At 51.6% G+C, this 16,630-nt stretch overlaps 1 protein-coding gene across 5 annotated transcripts in view; it reads right to left on the bottom strand.

Annotated features, from left to right (window-relative positions):
- Positions 1 to 16,630, bottom strand: part of LOC102457221 (uncharacterized) — a 137,959-nt gene that overhangs the window by 75,104 nt on the left and 46,225 nt on the right. Inside the window, exon 1 of one of the 5 annotated variants that reach the window (XM_075901166.1) lies at positions 4,493 to 4,706. The exons of the other annotated variants lie outside the window; for them this stretch is intronic. The gene's annotated coding sequence lies outside the window, so the exon portion shown is untranslated. Of the gene's footprint in view, positions 1 to 4,492; positions 4,707 to 16,630 lie in introns of those variants that run through there. 5 annotated transcript variants of the gene reach the window in all.

Genomic DNA, 16,630 nt, shown 5'->3' with positions numbered 1-16,630 from the left:
CATTGCAGTGCATCTGGTGAAGACATTCTATGCTAATGGAAGAGCACTGTCCCATCACCTAAATTAATCTACCTCAGCGAGAAGCAGAAGCAGGTGTGACTAGTGGAAGGGACATAAAAAGGGCCCCAGCTGGGAGAAGAACACAACCCCCCACATGGCACCTCATGATTTATTTCTGCCCCCAGCCTGACCCACTCATGTTTTCCCCATCCCCTCCCCTGTGCAGCAAAGCAGCTGCCTTGGAGAGAGCAGCCAATGCATTGGGCAACATCCCAGGAAGACAGTGTGACTGGAACTGGAAGAGGAAAGGCTCTGGCCCCATTTCTTCCCTGCTGGCCTTTTGACCCACCCTCCACATCACTTTAAGATGTGTCCCTACTGGCTGGGAGAGACTAGATGCTCTGTCCTCATCAGGGAGCTGCTGCTCTAGCTGAAGGAAAAGTGCCTCTCCCCCAGCCAGGCTGCTCCGTGGGCAGCAGCCCTGAGCCTCTGGGCAGGGCTGATTAAGCAGCTGTGGAGCCGTGCTGCCATGCAGCTTAGCGGGAACTGTCTTTCTGGTAGAGCAGTGTTTCTGCCCAGTTTGCAGAGAGCTGAAAAAAATTCTTAAGAGACTGATGTGCAGAGGTCACAACAGAGAAGCAGGTGGCAGCAGAAGGTGGCTGACCGATAATCAACCCACAAATGAGTGAACGGAACAAGTGGCTGGTGAGCAGACAAGCAGAACAAATAGTTGGCGAGCAGCCCAGGGAGAGAAATTGCGATTAGCAAGTGCTCAGTCGGCGAAGCATGCATGGTGCTTCTCCCACAAATGGGAAGTAAACTCACAGGTGGGAAGTGCACCTCTGAACCCCTGGTTCTCACAAACCAAGCACAGCCACTGTGAGTGAGGTATGGTGGGGAAGCAGCAAGGGGCACAGAAAAGTTGGTTGTAGAACTCTAGAACATGAAGCTGAGGCCCAGACTCATGCCCTCTGGGGTGGGTATTCTGCTCAGAGTTTTATAAATATGTATCCTGCTTGTGGCATTTTCTCTAATGTCAGGTGACATCACTTCTTTTCCACACACAGACTCTGTGCTTGCAAGCTAAGAAGTAGTGCACTCAGACGTGCCCAGGGGTAGTGTAAAATTGTACCAGGTTACTAGGTGGGAATTAAAGCTGTTTATGTATTATATTGAAAACAAATCCCTAGCTATTGAACCTGGCCCAGGCTGCTGCCAGCTCCATCTGGCAGAAGGTATGATAGAATCATATAGGGTATGTCTACACTAGCTCGTTAATTCGAGCTAGGCAGGCAAATGAGGCAACCAGAGTTGCAAGTGAAGCCAAGGATTTAAATATCCGGGGCTTTATTTGCAGGTTCCCGTCCAGTCGCCATTTTGAAATTTCACTATCCCGAACGCACTGCCACGCTGCTACACACAGCAGTGAAACGTTAATTCAAACTTACTGTTACTCCTTGTGGAGTTGGCGCTAGTGAAATTTCAAAATGGCGACCGGATGGGAACATGCAAATAAAGCCCGGGATATTTAAATCCCGGGTTTCATTTGCAACTCCGGTCGCCTCATTTGCCTACCTAGCTCGAATTAATGAGCTAGTGTAGACATACCCATACAGATTGAACCTCTCTAGTCTGGCACTCTTTGGTCTGCCAACATCCATGATCTGGCATGATTTTAGTTAGACAAATGTCCACTACCATGGGTGTGATCCAACTTTCCTGTGGTCCCATAAAGTTTGTTTACAGCCACCAGACCAAGCACTCTGTGTTCTGTGCTGTTAGTTAGCTCTAATTTACTCCTAAATGTCTTCTAAGAGCCCAGTAAGCAGTGGAAATGTTGGTAATGCTGCTAGACAATATTGACCTCCTGTGGTCTGGCAAATTCTCTGCTTCAGCACCGCTCAGGTCCTTTAGGTTGCTGGACTAGAGAGGTTCAACCTGCTCTGCATCTCTCCCCCTCCCTCAAAACAGTCTATAGTTTTGTTAAGATTGTTCTTTAATTGAAAGAACAGCCCTTCCTACCTGGCTCATCAACAAAGCACCTTTAAATCCCTCTGAAAACCCATTTTGACTGCAGTTAATTGAGCTGAGTTGTATATAAATGGCTTATTGTTGTTCTCTAATTTTGGTCCAAGCTTAGATAACGAGACTAACTACAAAAAAACTAAAAAACTCAAAACTACAAAGAAAACCTGTTACTTACCTCATAACTGTTGTTCTTCAAGATGTATTGCTCATGTCCATTCCAGTTAGATGTGTACGTGCCGCATGTATGGTTGCCAAAGCTTTTTTCCCTTAGGAGGCCCCTGGAGTGGCGCCGGCATATTGGTGCAGATATACCACTGCTGGCCCTCCACTCTCTCAGTTCCTTCTTGCCGTAGTCTTCCAACAAAGGGGAGGTTTTTTGGAATGGATATGAGCAATACATCTCGAAGAATAACAGTTACAAGGTAAGTAACCATTATTTCTTCTTCGAGTGCTTGCTCATGTCAGTTCCAGTTAGGGGACTCCCTAGCAGTACTACAGGAGGTGGGGTCAGAACCTTACTCTACAACGGATTGCAACACAGCCCTACCAAAGCCTGCATTGTCCCTGGCCTGTTATGCAATTGCATAATGGGTTGTAAACATATGGATGGAGGACAATGTGGCCACCCTGCACTTCTCAAGGATTGGCACTTGTGCGACAAATGCCATCGATGAGGCCTGCACCCTCGTGGAGTGGGCCGTAAGTGGGAGTGCTGTCTGCCCTGCAAGTTCATAACAGGCCCTGATACTGGAGGTGATCCATGAAGACAAGCAATGGCCCGACACCGGAAGACCCCATATTCTTTCTTCTGTAGAAATAAAGAGTTGTGGTAACCTCCTATACTCTCTTATTCTATCGATGTAGAAAGCAAAGGCCCTCCTCACGTCTAGAGAATGCAGGGACTGCTCTCTAGGGGTATGTCTACACTACAGCACTAATTCGAACTAACTTATTTCGAATTAGTTAATTTGAAATAAGCTAATTCGAAATAACACATCTAGGGTACGTCTAAACTACATGCCTCCGTCGACGGAGGCATGTAGATTAGCCAGATCGGCAGAGGGAAATGAAGCCGCGATTAAAATAATCGTGGCTTCATTTAAATTTAAATGGCTGCCCCGCTCTGCCGATCAGCTGTTTGTCGGCAGATCGGGGCAGTCTGGATGCAACGCGCCGACAAAGAAGCCTTTCTTGATCGGCACAGGTAAACCTGGTTTCACGAGGCATACCTGTGCCGATCAAGAAAGGCTTCTTTGTCGGCGCGTCGCGTCCAGACTGCCCCGATCTGCCGACAAACAGCTGATCGGTAGAGCGGGGCAGCCATTTAAATTTAAATGAAGCCGCGATTATTTTAATCGCGGCTTCATTTCCCTCTGCCGATCTGGCTAATCTACATGCCTCCGTTGACGGAGGCATGTAGTTTAGACACACCCCTAGTGTGGAGATCGTGGATGTTGGAGGCCTCCCCCCAAACCCCGATAAGGTCCACGATCTCCACACTAGACCAGGCGGGTGCCCACCTTTTGTGACCCGGGCAGGCTCCTGTGAGCCGCCAGCCTGGTCCTTGGAAGAGGTGGAGGGCTAAGTGGCAGCGGGTGGCTGGTTCGTTCCGTGCTAGGTGCAGGGTCTGCTGGCTGGGTTCTGGCAGGCTTGCAACTGGCACGGGCACTGTGGGCAGACCATGTCCCTTTAAGGGCTCCGGGGCTGGGAGGGGGACAGAAGAGTTTCCCTGGTTTGGCCCCAGGGAAGCATGGGATACCAGTGTTGACATGGCCACGCTGGGGCTATCAAGATTACTGATGCTGCGCACCTCCTGATCGTACCCCGGTAGCCATAGTGCGGGCAGCCAAGTCCACAGCTTCCAAGGCCACCCTGCCTTCATCTAAGAAGGCCCCAGACTCCTGCCTCATATCTTGTGGAAGACATTCCCTGAACTTGTCTATTGCAGACAGTGTGTTATACGCATATCTACTCAGCATTACATGCTTGTGGTGGGGTCCCCTCCACTCCGTCCTCTCCTCCCCGAGATTAAAGCAGGCCCACCCAACTCGCAGACCCTGAGTCCTGGTCTGGTAGCCACAACAGGCCCTGAGGCCTAGTCCGCAGTCAAAGCAGGCCCTGAGGCCTAGTCCACACCCTGAGGCCTAGTCCAGCATCCGCAACAGGCCCTGAGGCCTAGTCCACACCCTGAGGCCTAGTCCAACATCCGCAACAGGCCCTGAGGCCTAGTCCACAGTCAAAGCAGGCTCTGAGGCCTAGTTCACGCCCTGAGGGGTTAGGGTAGGGGGGTCTGGGCCCTCCCTCTCCACCGGACCCCAACCCAGGGCCCTAATAGTGGTGGGTGGTTCCCACCACTGGCTCAGCGGGGGGTCCTCCCTGAAACGCGCTGAGCCCACTGGGGTTTTCCCTGCCCCTTGCCCTGGGTTCCTTCCTACCCCCGCCTTGTGGCCGACAGAGGTCCCACCTGGCGATGTTGGGCTGGCGGCGGCAACGTCAGCCGGTCCCGTCTCTGGGGCAGCAGCACAGATGATGTCCACTGCAGCGGGGCGGGCGGCCCCCCGGAGTCGGCGTTGGGGGCGTGCTCGCCCCAGTGATAGTAGCAGCAATAGCGGCGGTCCCTCCGGCTCGGATTCTGGCAGCAGGTCCGGCTGCGGCCCTGCAGCTGGGGCTGGAGCTCCTTCCTTCCCAGCAGTCCGCTCCAAGGGTGTGTCTAGACTACATGCCTCCTTCGACGGAGGCATGTAGATTAGCCAGATCGGAAGAGGGAAATGAAGCCGCGATTAAAATAATCGCGGCTTCATTTAAATTTAAATGGCTGCCCCGATCTGCCGATCAGCTGTTTGTCGGCAGATCGGGGCAGTCTGGACGCAACGCGCCGACAAAGAAGCCTTTCTTCATCGGCACAGGTAAGCCTCGTGAAACCAGGTTTACCTGTGCCGATGAAGAAAGGCTTCTTTGTCGGCGCGTCGCGTCCAGACTGCCCCGATCTGCCGACAAACAGCTGATCGGCAGATCGGGGCAGCCATTTAAATTTAAATGAAGCCGCGATTATTTTAATCGCGGCTTCATTTCCCTCTTCCGATCTGGCTAATCTACATGCCTCCGTCGAAGGAGGCATGTAGTCTAGACACACCCCAACTGAGCAGCCCGGCAGCCTTTTATAGTGAGGCTGCACTGCAAGCATGCCCGGTATGGCTGTGGGAGAGGGGCGTATTCTACCCATTAGGCGGGCTCCCCTCCCTCCTGCTCAGTGCGGGACAGGCTAGCCCCATCACACACCTCCCCCCTTAAAAGCGTTCTTCCCGATAGTCTTTCCTCCCCCTCCTTAGGAGCTATGCGCGAAAAAAAATCTACATTTCCATGTGCTTTCCCTGGTCTATGTGCCACTCGAAACGAATACGGCTGCAATGCTAGGTACCAGCGCATGATACGCACATTGGTGTCTTTCATTGTTTGCAACCACCTTAGAGGGGCGTGATCCGTCACTACCAAAAAGGTACTCCCCAGCAAATAATACCTCAATGCGTCCACGGCCCATTTCACTGCCAGCGCCTCCCTCTCTATGGTGGAGTACCGGGTTTCCCTAGGGTACAACTTGCGGCTTAGGTACAGTAGAGGGTGTTCTACTCCCTCCACCTCCTGGGATAGCACGGCCCCGAGGCCTACCTCGGAAGCATCTGTCTGTAGGATGAAGGGCCTGGAAAAATCCAGCTGGGCTAATACCGGTCCCCGGATAAGGTGGTCTCTCAAGGTTTGAAACGCCCTCTCGCACGCTGCTGACCACTCTACCTGCCGTGGGTGTTGGTTTTTGGTCAGGTCCGTCAGGGGGGCAGCTATGGTGGACAAGTTAGGGACAAAGCGCCGGTAATATCCCACCAACCCCAGGAACTGTCTCACCTGTCGTTTCGTGGTGGGAGTGGGGTATTCTCGGAGGGCCTGAATTTTGTCTGTTACTGGCTTCGCCCGTCCCTTCCCCACTGTATACCCCAAGTAGGTTACCTCTTCCTTCCCTAGATGACACTTGGCTGGGTTCGCTGTCAACCTGGCCTCCCCTAGGGCCCTTAATACCTTCTCTAAGTGGGTTAGGTGTTCCTCCCATCCTTCGCTGTGCACAATAATATCATCGATGTATGCATACTCATCGTGGGGTGCCAAGACTTGATTCATTAGCCGCTGAAATGTGGCAGCGGCTCCATGTAGTCCGAAAGGCATCATCGTGAATTGGTAGAGCCCAAAAGGGGTTGGGAATCCTGTTTTGGCTTTTGCCATCGGTGTCAACGGGATCTGCCAATAGCCTTTTGTGAGATCCAGTGTCGAGATATATCTGGCCCTCCCCAGACGTTCCAGTAGCACATCTACCCGGGGCATGGGGTAGGCATCGAACTGGGAGATGGCATTCACCTTGCGGAAGTCGACGCAAAACCTCACTGACCATTGGGCTTGGGGACCAGCACGATGGGGCTCCTCCACTTGCTTCGGGATTCTTCCACCACCCCTAGAGCCAACATTTCTTTTAGTTCCTGGCGCATGGTGTCCCACATTTTCCTGGGTAGGGGTCGATGATTGTCCCGTACTTTCTGCCCCAGCGTTATGGCGATGTGATGACTAATTAACGGGGTCCTTCCTGGTTTATCTGACAACACATGCGGGAACTGCGCTATGAGTTCTTGCAGCTGTTGCTGTTGTCCCTTCTCCAGGTCTTGCCCGATGTCCACCTGGGGGCGTTCCGTCGAGGCTCCCACTTGCGGTCCCAACTTGTCCTCCAGGGGAAATGGGGTGATCAGCATTGCCTCCCTCTCCTTCCAGGCCTTCAGGAGGTTCACATGGTACACTCGTAAGTCTTTCCGCCGCCCTGGTAACCTCACCTCATAGTCAACCAGCCCCACCTTCCGCACGACTTCAAATGGTCCTTGCCACTTCGCTAGCAACTTGGACTCTGAAGAGGGCAACAAGAGCAACACCCGGTCCCCGGGTTGAAAAGTCTGCACCTTTGCCTTCTGGTTGTAGTGACGCGCCTGTGTTTCCTGCGCCGTCCGCAGGTTCTCCTGTACTAGCCGGCCTAATTCTTCTAGCCGCTCTCGCAATTGTAAAATATAGTGGATGGACCCCTGGGCGCGTCTTTCTTGTCCCTCCCAAGTCTCTCTCACTAGGTCCAGAATCCCCCGCGGTCGCCGCCCATATAATAATTCAAAAGGGGAAAATCCCATGGATTCTTGGGGAACCTCCCTTACGGCGAAGAGAAGAGCTGGCAGCCACCTGTCCCACTGCCGCGGGTCGTCTTCGACAAATTTGTGCAGCATTGACTTCAGAGTCCTGTTGAACCATTCCACCAGTCCGTCCGTCTGGGGGTGGTACACGGAGGTTCTCAGAGATTGGATATTCAGTAGGCGACACAATTCTGTTATCAGTTTGGACGTTACGTTAGTTCCCTGGTCTGTTAGGATCATCTTAGGGAGGCCCACCCTGGCAAACACTTTAAAAGTTCATCGGCAATGGGGCAGGCGGTCGTGACCCTTAGGGGAATTGCCTCCGGGTACCGAGTGGCGTAGTCCACAATGACCAAAATGTATCTGTTCTTGTTGGTGCTTCGCTCCAGCGGCCCAACCAGGTCCAGTCCTACCCGTTCGAAAGGCGTCCCTACCACGGGCAGCAGGACCAATGGGGCTCGGGGAACCTCACCGGGGTTAGCACGCTGGCATTTGGGGCACGATGCACAATAGTCCCTCACAGCGTGGTGTACCCCCGACCAGAAGAACCGCTGGGCTAGTCTGCATAACGTCTTTTCCCAGCCTAGGTGGCCCGCCCAGGGCACGTCGTGAGCCAACCGAAACCATTTGAATGATCCGATCCTTAGCCGAGCTTGGGAGCAGGCAGGAAGACCGGAGCCGATGGACCTGCCACCCCAAGAGAGGCCCCAAGGCCCGTGGTTCAAGATACAGGGTGATCTGTTGCACCGCCTGACCCAAGATCTGCAAACCCAAGCGGGGGGCTGCAGCCACACTTACCACAGTCTCTGAATATTTTTTCCCCTTTTTGCAGACTACAGAGTGAGGTGAAGCTCACAGCCTGTTTCCTTCCTCCTCTGGCCTCCCCAGCACCTCGCCTAGGGGGCCAGTGCAACTGGAGGTTCCTCTGGTATCCTATACCCTATGGTACGACCTTTGGGTACATTCATCTTTAGAGCAGCCTCTGAAAAGAGATGAGTAAAATTCCTAATGATGCTACTATATGCATTATTATCATTTTTAACCTTGTACAATGAAAACTGTACCAGGACTATTGATGGGAAGAACGATGTAGGGAGAGAAAATTGTGGTAAACTAAGAAAAAAGAGATGGGAGGAAATGGCCTGGAGAAGATCAGTTTTCTGAGGGAAAGGGAGAAAAGAAAAGTTCACTGAGCTCCCCTGAAAGGATCAGAAGAAGTGGCATATGCATTCCAAAGGAAATACATTGCAGTTGAAAATACCATGCTGCAGCCTTAGCTAATGGGTGCATGAAGGAACTAAGAGATAAATAAGAAATATCATGACACTATGGATTGGAAAGGTGAGTGTCACCATGAAATAGTGGCATGTACAGTTCTGCCATCAAATCAAAGCCGAGGTTTTGCATTGAACTACGGCATGCAAAAGAGAAAATGATATGTTTAGCACTGCTGCAGATCTTCAGGGCCAGAGGAGAAGGCAAGTTGAAAAACATTTATATAAAGAAGACCAGTAAAAAAAATGAAGAATGATAAAAAAGCCTTCAACCCTAGTGCTGTATTGTATTTCAATTGGCTGCTTATGCACTATAGACCCCTCACTTCCCACTCAAACCTCCAGTCACTGAAATCTTTACACTTTTTTGTGGGGGGAGAGGGAGTCATTTGTAGTTGCTATTTTGAAGCTGCCAGCTTGATGGTGGTGTCCTGTGTATACTGACCAAAAGTGCTATGAACTCTGTAAGCTTCCCCCTCGCACTATCCTACCTCATCAGCCTCAGTCCCCAACCTGGAGCCACCCTGAGTCAGATTCTGCATGGCTCTTTTGAAGTCAGTGGAGTTTTGAGAAATAACAGCCAAAGCCAGGCCTGAAATCAGCACTGGGGATGAAAGTAAGGATGTTAACCAAAGGTCAATTGACTAGTCGAGTAGTTGCCGGAATTTCCATCGACTACTTGACTAGTGGATAGGCACTTCTGCATTCCTCCTTTGTAATGTACAAGAGCCTCTACCAGGGCTCTTGTACTTGTCAAAGGAGGAATGTGGAATTCTGCGTGCAGCCCAGAGCCAGCTTTGAAATGCACAAGAGTCCCCCACTGATCCCAGGCTCCATGCACTGCCGCTTTGAAATGCCATGCAGAACCCGGGGTAAGCTGAACCTGGGCTCCACGTGGCATTTCAGCAGCACCTGGGATCAGCTGGGGACTTCCCAGCTGACTCAGGGTTCCATTTCCCCGGAACCCGGGGTCAGCTGGGGACTCCCCAGCTCAGCTCAGCTGTCCAGCACTGCCACTTTGAAACGCTGAGGCTGTGCAGAGCTGCCGCTTTCAAGTGCTCCCTCTTCCCTCCATTTTGCTGCCTCTATCAAAGAGAGGCAGCGGGGGGCGGGGGGAATCGACTAGTTGACTGACTATCCGATAAGCATTTGCTTATCGGATAGTAGACTAGTCGACTAGTCTTTAACATCCCTGGATGAAAGTAGCTTTGTCTCCATTCAGTCCCAGCTCCTTTGATGAAAATGTTGACAAATTATATGCAACTCTTTTGCTTTAATATTTTAGATACAAAGAGGGGCATGCAGGGAATAGAAAACATCAAGGAGGTGTATTATAGTGCCTTGATGAGTCTAGTTAGCATGACAGGTATGGCTGACTTAGTACCTGGCCAACTCCATATTTGTCCACTGACCGGGACAAGGGGTAGCCAAGGGATGCCACATACACAGATTTGCAGTTCAAATAAATAAAGCCAAAGGGGCTCTTCACACCCGGATTTTACTGGGCATTATCTGCATTACACCATTTATTATGCATCTTATCCTGTAATACTATTTAGTAGCCATAGTAATTAGTAGTGTGGTAGTATCCAGAAACTTCCAGCAGAACCTAGAATCCACTCAGGTTCTTAACCCCACACAAGGTTCCATTGACTTGGAAGGAACCGCTCATGTAAGAAGGCAACAAAGATCTGGCCCTGTAGGAAAACAAATGGGTAAATTACACCCTTTTCTCCGGGTGGGAAGGAGGAGGTTGGTTCCCAATTCAGTCCAAACTGAGGTAGAGAGCAACTTAGCAGAGCTTCCTCTTCTTACAGTCCCTCCACAGAGAGCACTTCCCTCCAACCAGCCCTGATTGCTTTCCCTCATGAGTCAGTTCACTTGGTCACCTGACAATTCCCACTCTGAAGGCTGAGAGCACCCATAAATTATCTACACAGAGGAAAGAGTTACTTTCACTTTTCTCCCTGCTGGCCTGAGAAGAGAGTCCACATATGCCATTCCAGTGAGCAGCTGCCAGCACATTTCATAACAATCCCTTGCCCTTGTAGTTTTACTTAACACTCCCATGTCACATGATGATGCTTCATTGCCACTCAGGAGTCACTGGTACCTCTCCAGGCTCCAGAAGCAGCACAAAAGTTGCAACTTCTCTCCAGAAAGAATGTCTGAGACTCTGATACGAACAACTTTCAAATCCAAATTTTTTGGTCCTGTGTTTTCATTGTGACTTCCTGGTCCCTAATGGGGGGGGGGGGAGCTATTGTTACACAACAATCAAAAAACCATAACAACCCCACTCTACATGTGACGGGGCGGGTCCAATGGAGAAAAGGTGCTCATTATTGCCTGGAGCTATACACCACTTACAGCATTGGTCTCATAACCAGTCTTCTCTGTAAGCTGTGTATTTGTGTGGCCGCTCACGAGAGAGTCAAATGCCGTCCAGCTGGTTAGCAGAGTGCCCACAGCTAGGTTTTATTTCTCCTGGTGGTGCATATTTACACATGCCTCAGTGCACATAGAAAATGCATTCTACACATGGATAGAAAAGACAAGAGAACATTGCTCATAACCAGTAAATATTTCAGTAGAGCACAAGTTGGTGGTATTGCTTGGCTCACTTGCTGAGATAACATGCAAAGCTGCATTTACAAATGAATGGGGGAAAAGTAATTCAGGAAGTCAGGTACATCCTTCTCCTTTGTCAGCTCTGGGATTTGAGGGGGACACTGTTTGTTTGTTTGTTTTGTTTTTGGAGGATGTGGGGAGAAGACATTTGGTTTGGTTTGGTTTTTTTGTAACTACAAAACCGTCTGCATCGCCTAAGAAAAAGTTTAGTCACAACTCAACATTGGGTCTCAGAGCAACACAAAAATTCTTATGAATTTTGGTGCAGGACAAAATCATGGACCATCATAACACAAACACTTTGTTTTAAAGCAAAATGCAATGACATAAAAATCATATTATGGGACAGCCACTATAATCTTAAACTAATGCAAAAAATTTTCAAGGGGCAGCAAAGCTAAAGGCGTTGTGGACTGAGAGGGGCATCTTGTTGCTTTTTATCTTTAACATACAGGCAGTTCCCGGGTTACAAGATAGGGACAGTAGGTTTGTTCTTAAGATGAATCTGTATGTAAGTCGAAACTGGCGTCCAGATTCAGCTGCTGCTGAAACTGACCAGCGGCTGACTACAGGAAGCCCAAGGCAGAGTTGCTCTGCCCCAGGCTTCCTGGAATCAGCCGCTGATCAGTTTCAACAGCGGCTGAATCTGGACGCCTGGGACAGAGCAGCTGGGGCGCTGCCGGGTAGGTCCCTGCAGTGCCGCACCTCCGCGCTGCGGGGACCAACCCGGCAGCACCCCAGCTGCTCTACGCCAGGTGTCCCCAAGTGAGCTGCTGCTGAAACTGATCAGCGGCTGATTCCAGGAAGCCCGGGGCAGAGCAACTCTGCCTTGGGCTTCCTGTAGTCAGCTGCTGGTCAGTTTCAGCAGCGGCTGACTTGGGGACGCCTGGGGCAGAGCAGCTGGAGTGCTGCTGGGTTGCTCCAGTAGCGCCGCTCCTTGGCGCTACTGGACCAACCCAGCAGCACCCAAACTGCTCTGCCCCAGGCGTCCTGATTCAGCCGCTGCTGAAACTGACCAGCAGCGGCTGAATCAGGATGCCTGGGGCAGAGCAGCTGGGGTGCTGCTGGGTTGGTCCAGTAGCGCCGAAAGCGGTGCTGCGGGATCAACTGGCAGTGCCCCAGCTGCTCTATCACAGGCGTCCCGAGAAAAGCCTGGTCTGCTGGGGGGGGGGCGCACTAGCTGCGCCCCCCCCCCCCCAGCAGACCAGGGAGACGCGGGAGGCGGGACCGAGGAAGACACGGAGACCAGGAAGACACGGAGCAAAGCTGCGGAGGACCCGGGCGGCAGGACCGCCCAGACGCGCCGCAGTCCCACCGCCTGGGTCCTCCAGCAGACCAGGGAGACGCAGAGCAGCTTTTCTCGCCCCGGAGGACACGGGCGGTGGGACCACGGCGCGTCTGGGCAGTCCCGCCGCTCGCGTCCTCCGGGGCGAGAAAAGCCCAGTTCATAAGTATGGATCCGACATAAGTCGGATCCGCATAACCCAGGGACAGCCTGTATTACATTGCTGCCATTATCTGCCTATGTATTATTGAAGTTTCAATTTCTTTTTTAAATTATGAGAGTCTATCCTAACTTATTAAATCAGGACCTCCTCTACCCCTTGTTTTTGTTTATTTTTCTTTTTAAACATGGGGTACATCTACACTTGCTCCATAGTTTGAGCTAGGGATGCAAATGAAGACGACTCCTCAAAAAATTTTACTCCCCAAAAAATGTTACTCCTCAAAAAATGAGGAGTAACATTAGTTCAAACCAAGGGGTTTAGTTCGAACTAATGTGTCCTTGCAAGCACTTCCTGGTTCGAATCAGCTGTTGAGCAGAGTAATGCGCCAGCGAGATCATATTAATGAAGTGCAGGATATTTAAATCCCCGCCTCATTAGCAATTTCGGTCGCCTACATTTGCATCCCTAGCTCGAACTAGGGGGCAAGTGTCAATGTACACAGTGAACATCTCAGGCATAGGATTCACAGGATCAGATGCTTCTATTTGACCTGATTTCGATCCTGGTTTTAATTAAGAAAAATATTTATGAACAGATTAAATATTGGAGGTCACCTTGGGCATCGCATACAAAGAAAGAAAAAAAGTCTGAGATTATTCAAAATACAAACTTCTGACTGATCTATCAGTTTTATACACATAACTATAGCAGGTTAACAGGGACATCTAGTGGTTATGACTATTCAATACAAAATTCTCCAGCACGTGTATAGCTAAGTAAAAGACAGGTATCATTCATACATCATTGTCACAGGCTTCATAGCATCCCTGGTTGGTCAAGTATGATGCTGAAGGAATTCCTTCCATTCGCTTCCCTTCACCAAGGTCTGCCATCTCTCTCAGGGATTCATGTGGCTCAGTCTCATGGATCAGTCTCAGAGTTCAGTCCCTTTCAAACAAAAGTCCAACCAAACTAAAAGTTCTTTAATCCTACTTGGGCTTCTCTTCAGCCCATCTTCTGGTACAGGTGCCTGCAGGGGGGAGGAGTGCGGGGAGGGCCAGCAGAGGATCAAGGAGAGAGGATGTGGAGGCATGCCATCTAGCTATTAAAAGGTTAGCAGGATATGGATGGGGAGGTGGTGGGTGGAAGTGGGAATGGATGACAGGATAGGGATCATGTGAGGATTACCTGTTGTGATCCCTCATTCTGGGGCAGGATACTGGGGCAGGATACTAGGCTAGATGGACCTTTGGTCTGACCCAATATGGCCGTACTTATGTTCTAGGTGGTGCTACCATGAGTCACCTGTGCTCCCTTGTGAGCTACCTTTCAGTCTTCCCCGCTCTCTCAGACAGAGCTCTGACTCCCAGGCTGCCTCTCTGGAGTCCCCTGCTTCTACCAGGTCCTACTTCAAGGCCTTCCATAGCAGCCCAACTGACTCCCTGTGGTATCTCCTCCTCAGGCCCTCCAACATGGGAGTGCAAAGGGGGCAACTGCCCTGGGACCTGATGATTCAAAGGGGCCCAGGTTCCAGGTTCCAGGTGCTGCTGTATCAGTGCCAATGTCTGGAGCCCCAAGCCCTTTAAATCACTATACAGGTGGCAATTAGGCCTGCCTGAGAGGTGGGGGCAGGCAGTGCTGGGAGGGCACCATGGTTGAGACAGCTCTGAGAGCTGACAGCCCTCAGCCACACCTCATTCATCTGAGGCCCCGCCCATTCCAGGAGCATGAAGCCTCCCCTACTCCCACTTCTCTCCCCCTCCCCCCCACCACACACACACACACACACACACACACACACACACTGTCCATTTCTGGGGTCCACAATTGAAGGAAGATATTGATACATTAGAAAGGGTTCTGGGAGGAGCCACAAGAATGATTAAAGCATAGGAAAACCTGCTTTGGAGTAATAGATTTAGCTCCTTCAGTCTATTTAGCCTCTTTACAAAGAGGTTAAGAGATGATTACAGTCAAGTACGTACAAGAACAAATATTAAATAATGAGCTCTTTACTCTAGCAGAGAAAGGTACAAAATGAACCAATGGCTTCAAGTTGAAGCTAAACAAATTCAGAGTAGAAATAAAACAGTTTTTAGCACGCAGAATAATTTTCTTCTTAGTTAATTATGCCAATGGTTTTCTCCATCACTGGCAATTTTAAAATCAAGATTAGGGACGTTAAATTTAGTTTACTCAACTAATCAATTAGTCGATGGATTTTCCATCGACTAGTTGATTAGTCAATAAGCAGGGTAGCCACTGTGGGGTTAGCTCTTGGCCCGGGACCTAACTCCACTACAGATCTGCTTTTTTAAAGTATAAGAGCCTGTCAGCTCTTAATACATTTAAAAGGCTAAAGCACAGCGGGAGGAACCCAGCGGGAGCCAGGACAACTGACTCCCGGCTCATGCAGGGTCCCTCCCCCTGCTGCGCACCAGCTTTTTAACTACATTTTTAAATGTACAGGCAGTCCCCGACTTACGCGGATCCGACTTACGTCAGATCCGCACTTACGAACGGAGCTTTCTCGCCCCGGAAGTCGGGGCGAGAAAGCCCCGTTCGTAAGCTGCTCCGGTGCCCCTGGTCTGCTGGAGACCGTCTCCAGCAGACCAGGGGCACCGGGCGGGTTCCCGCGCTTCTGAGGCTTTGCCAGAGCAAAGCCTCAGAAGCGCGGGAACCGCTGCTGCTGCCCCTTGAGACCCGGTGCCTGTGGTCTGCTGGGGACGGTCCCCAGCAGACCACAGGCACCCGGACTGAAGCCGCAGCCGCGGGGGGTCCCGCGCCTCTGAGGCTTTGCCAGAGCAAAGCCTCAGAGGCGCGGGGAACCGCCGCTGCTGCCGCTTCAGTCAAAGCGGCAGCAGCGGCGGTTCCCCGCGCCTCTGAGGCTTTGCTCTGGCAAAGCCTCAGAGGCGCGGGACCCCCCGCGGCTGCGGCTTCAGTCCGGGTGCCTGTGGTCTGCTGGGGACCGTCCCCAGCAGACCACAGGCACCCAGACTGAAGCCGCAGCCGTGGCGGGGTCCCTCGCCTCTGAGGCTTTGCCAGAGCAAAGCCTCAGAGGCGCGGCACCCCGCTGCCGCTGCGGCTCTGCTCCCCGTGTCCCTGGTCTGCTGGGGGGGGGGCGCAGCTAGTGTGCTCCCCCCCCCCCCAGCAGACCAGGCTTTTGTTTTGGACTCTGGGGCAGAGCAGCTGGGGCGCTGCCGATTGGTCCTGCAGCGCCCGTGGGCACTACTGGACCAACCCGGCAGCACCCCAGCTGCTCTGCCCCAGGTCCTGATTCAGCCGCTGCTGGTCAGTTTCAGCAGCGGCTGAATCAGGACGTCTGGGGCAGAGCAGATGGGGTGCTGCTGGGTTGGTCCAGTAGCACCCCAGCTGCTCTGCCCCAGGCGTCCCCAAGTCAGCTTCTGCTGAAACTGACCAGCGCTGACTACAGGAAGCCCCAGGCAGAGTTGCTCTGCCCTGGGCTTCCTGGAATCAGCTGCTGATCAGTTTCAGCAGCAGCTGACTTGGGGACGCCTGGGGTTCTTAAGTTGATTCTGTATGTAAGTCAGAACTGGCGGTCAGTTTCAGCAGTGTCTGAATCTGGACGCCTGTTCCGACTTACATACAGATTCAACTTAAAAACAAACCTACAGTCCCTATCCTGTATGTAACCCGGGGACTGCCTGTATTCGAAAGGCTGGTGCACAGCAGGGGGCGGGACCCTGCACAAACAGGGAGTCAGCTGTCCTGGCTTGCGCCAGGTACTCCTGCCATACATTAGCCTTTTAAATGTATTACGAGCTGGCAGGGAAGAGCTGATTCCTGACTCATGCCTGGTCCTCGCTACCTCCCAGCCTCCTCCACCCCCCATAGAGATGATGCTGGGGGAAAACAGCTTTTAAGTCGGCTCCCTCCAGTACCAACTCCTGCTCCCCTCCTGCAAGTAGCCAAGGGATTAGTTGACTATCCAATAAGCTTTTGCTTATCAGATAGTCGACTCATTGCTTACTTCCCTAATCAAGATTGGATATTTTCTTAATGAGTATGCTTCAGGAATAAT

The sequence above is a fragment of the Pelodiscus sinensis genome, chromosome 18, assembly GCF_049634645.1.
Source record: "Pelodiscus sinensis isolate JC-2024 chromosome 18, ASM4963464v1, whole genome shotgun sequence".
NCBI lineage: Eukaryota > Metazoa > Chordata > Testudines > Trionychidae > Pelodiscus > Pelodiscus sinensis.
The sequence above is the reverse complement of the archived record's forward strand: the minus strand, read 5'-3'. Positions and strand labels throughout refer to the sequence as shown.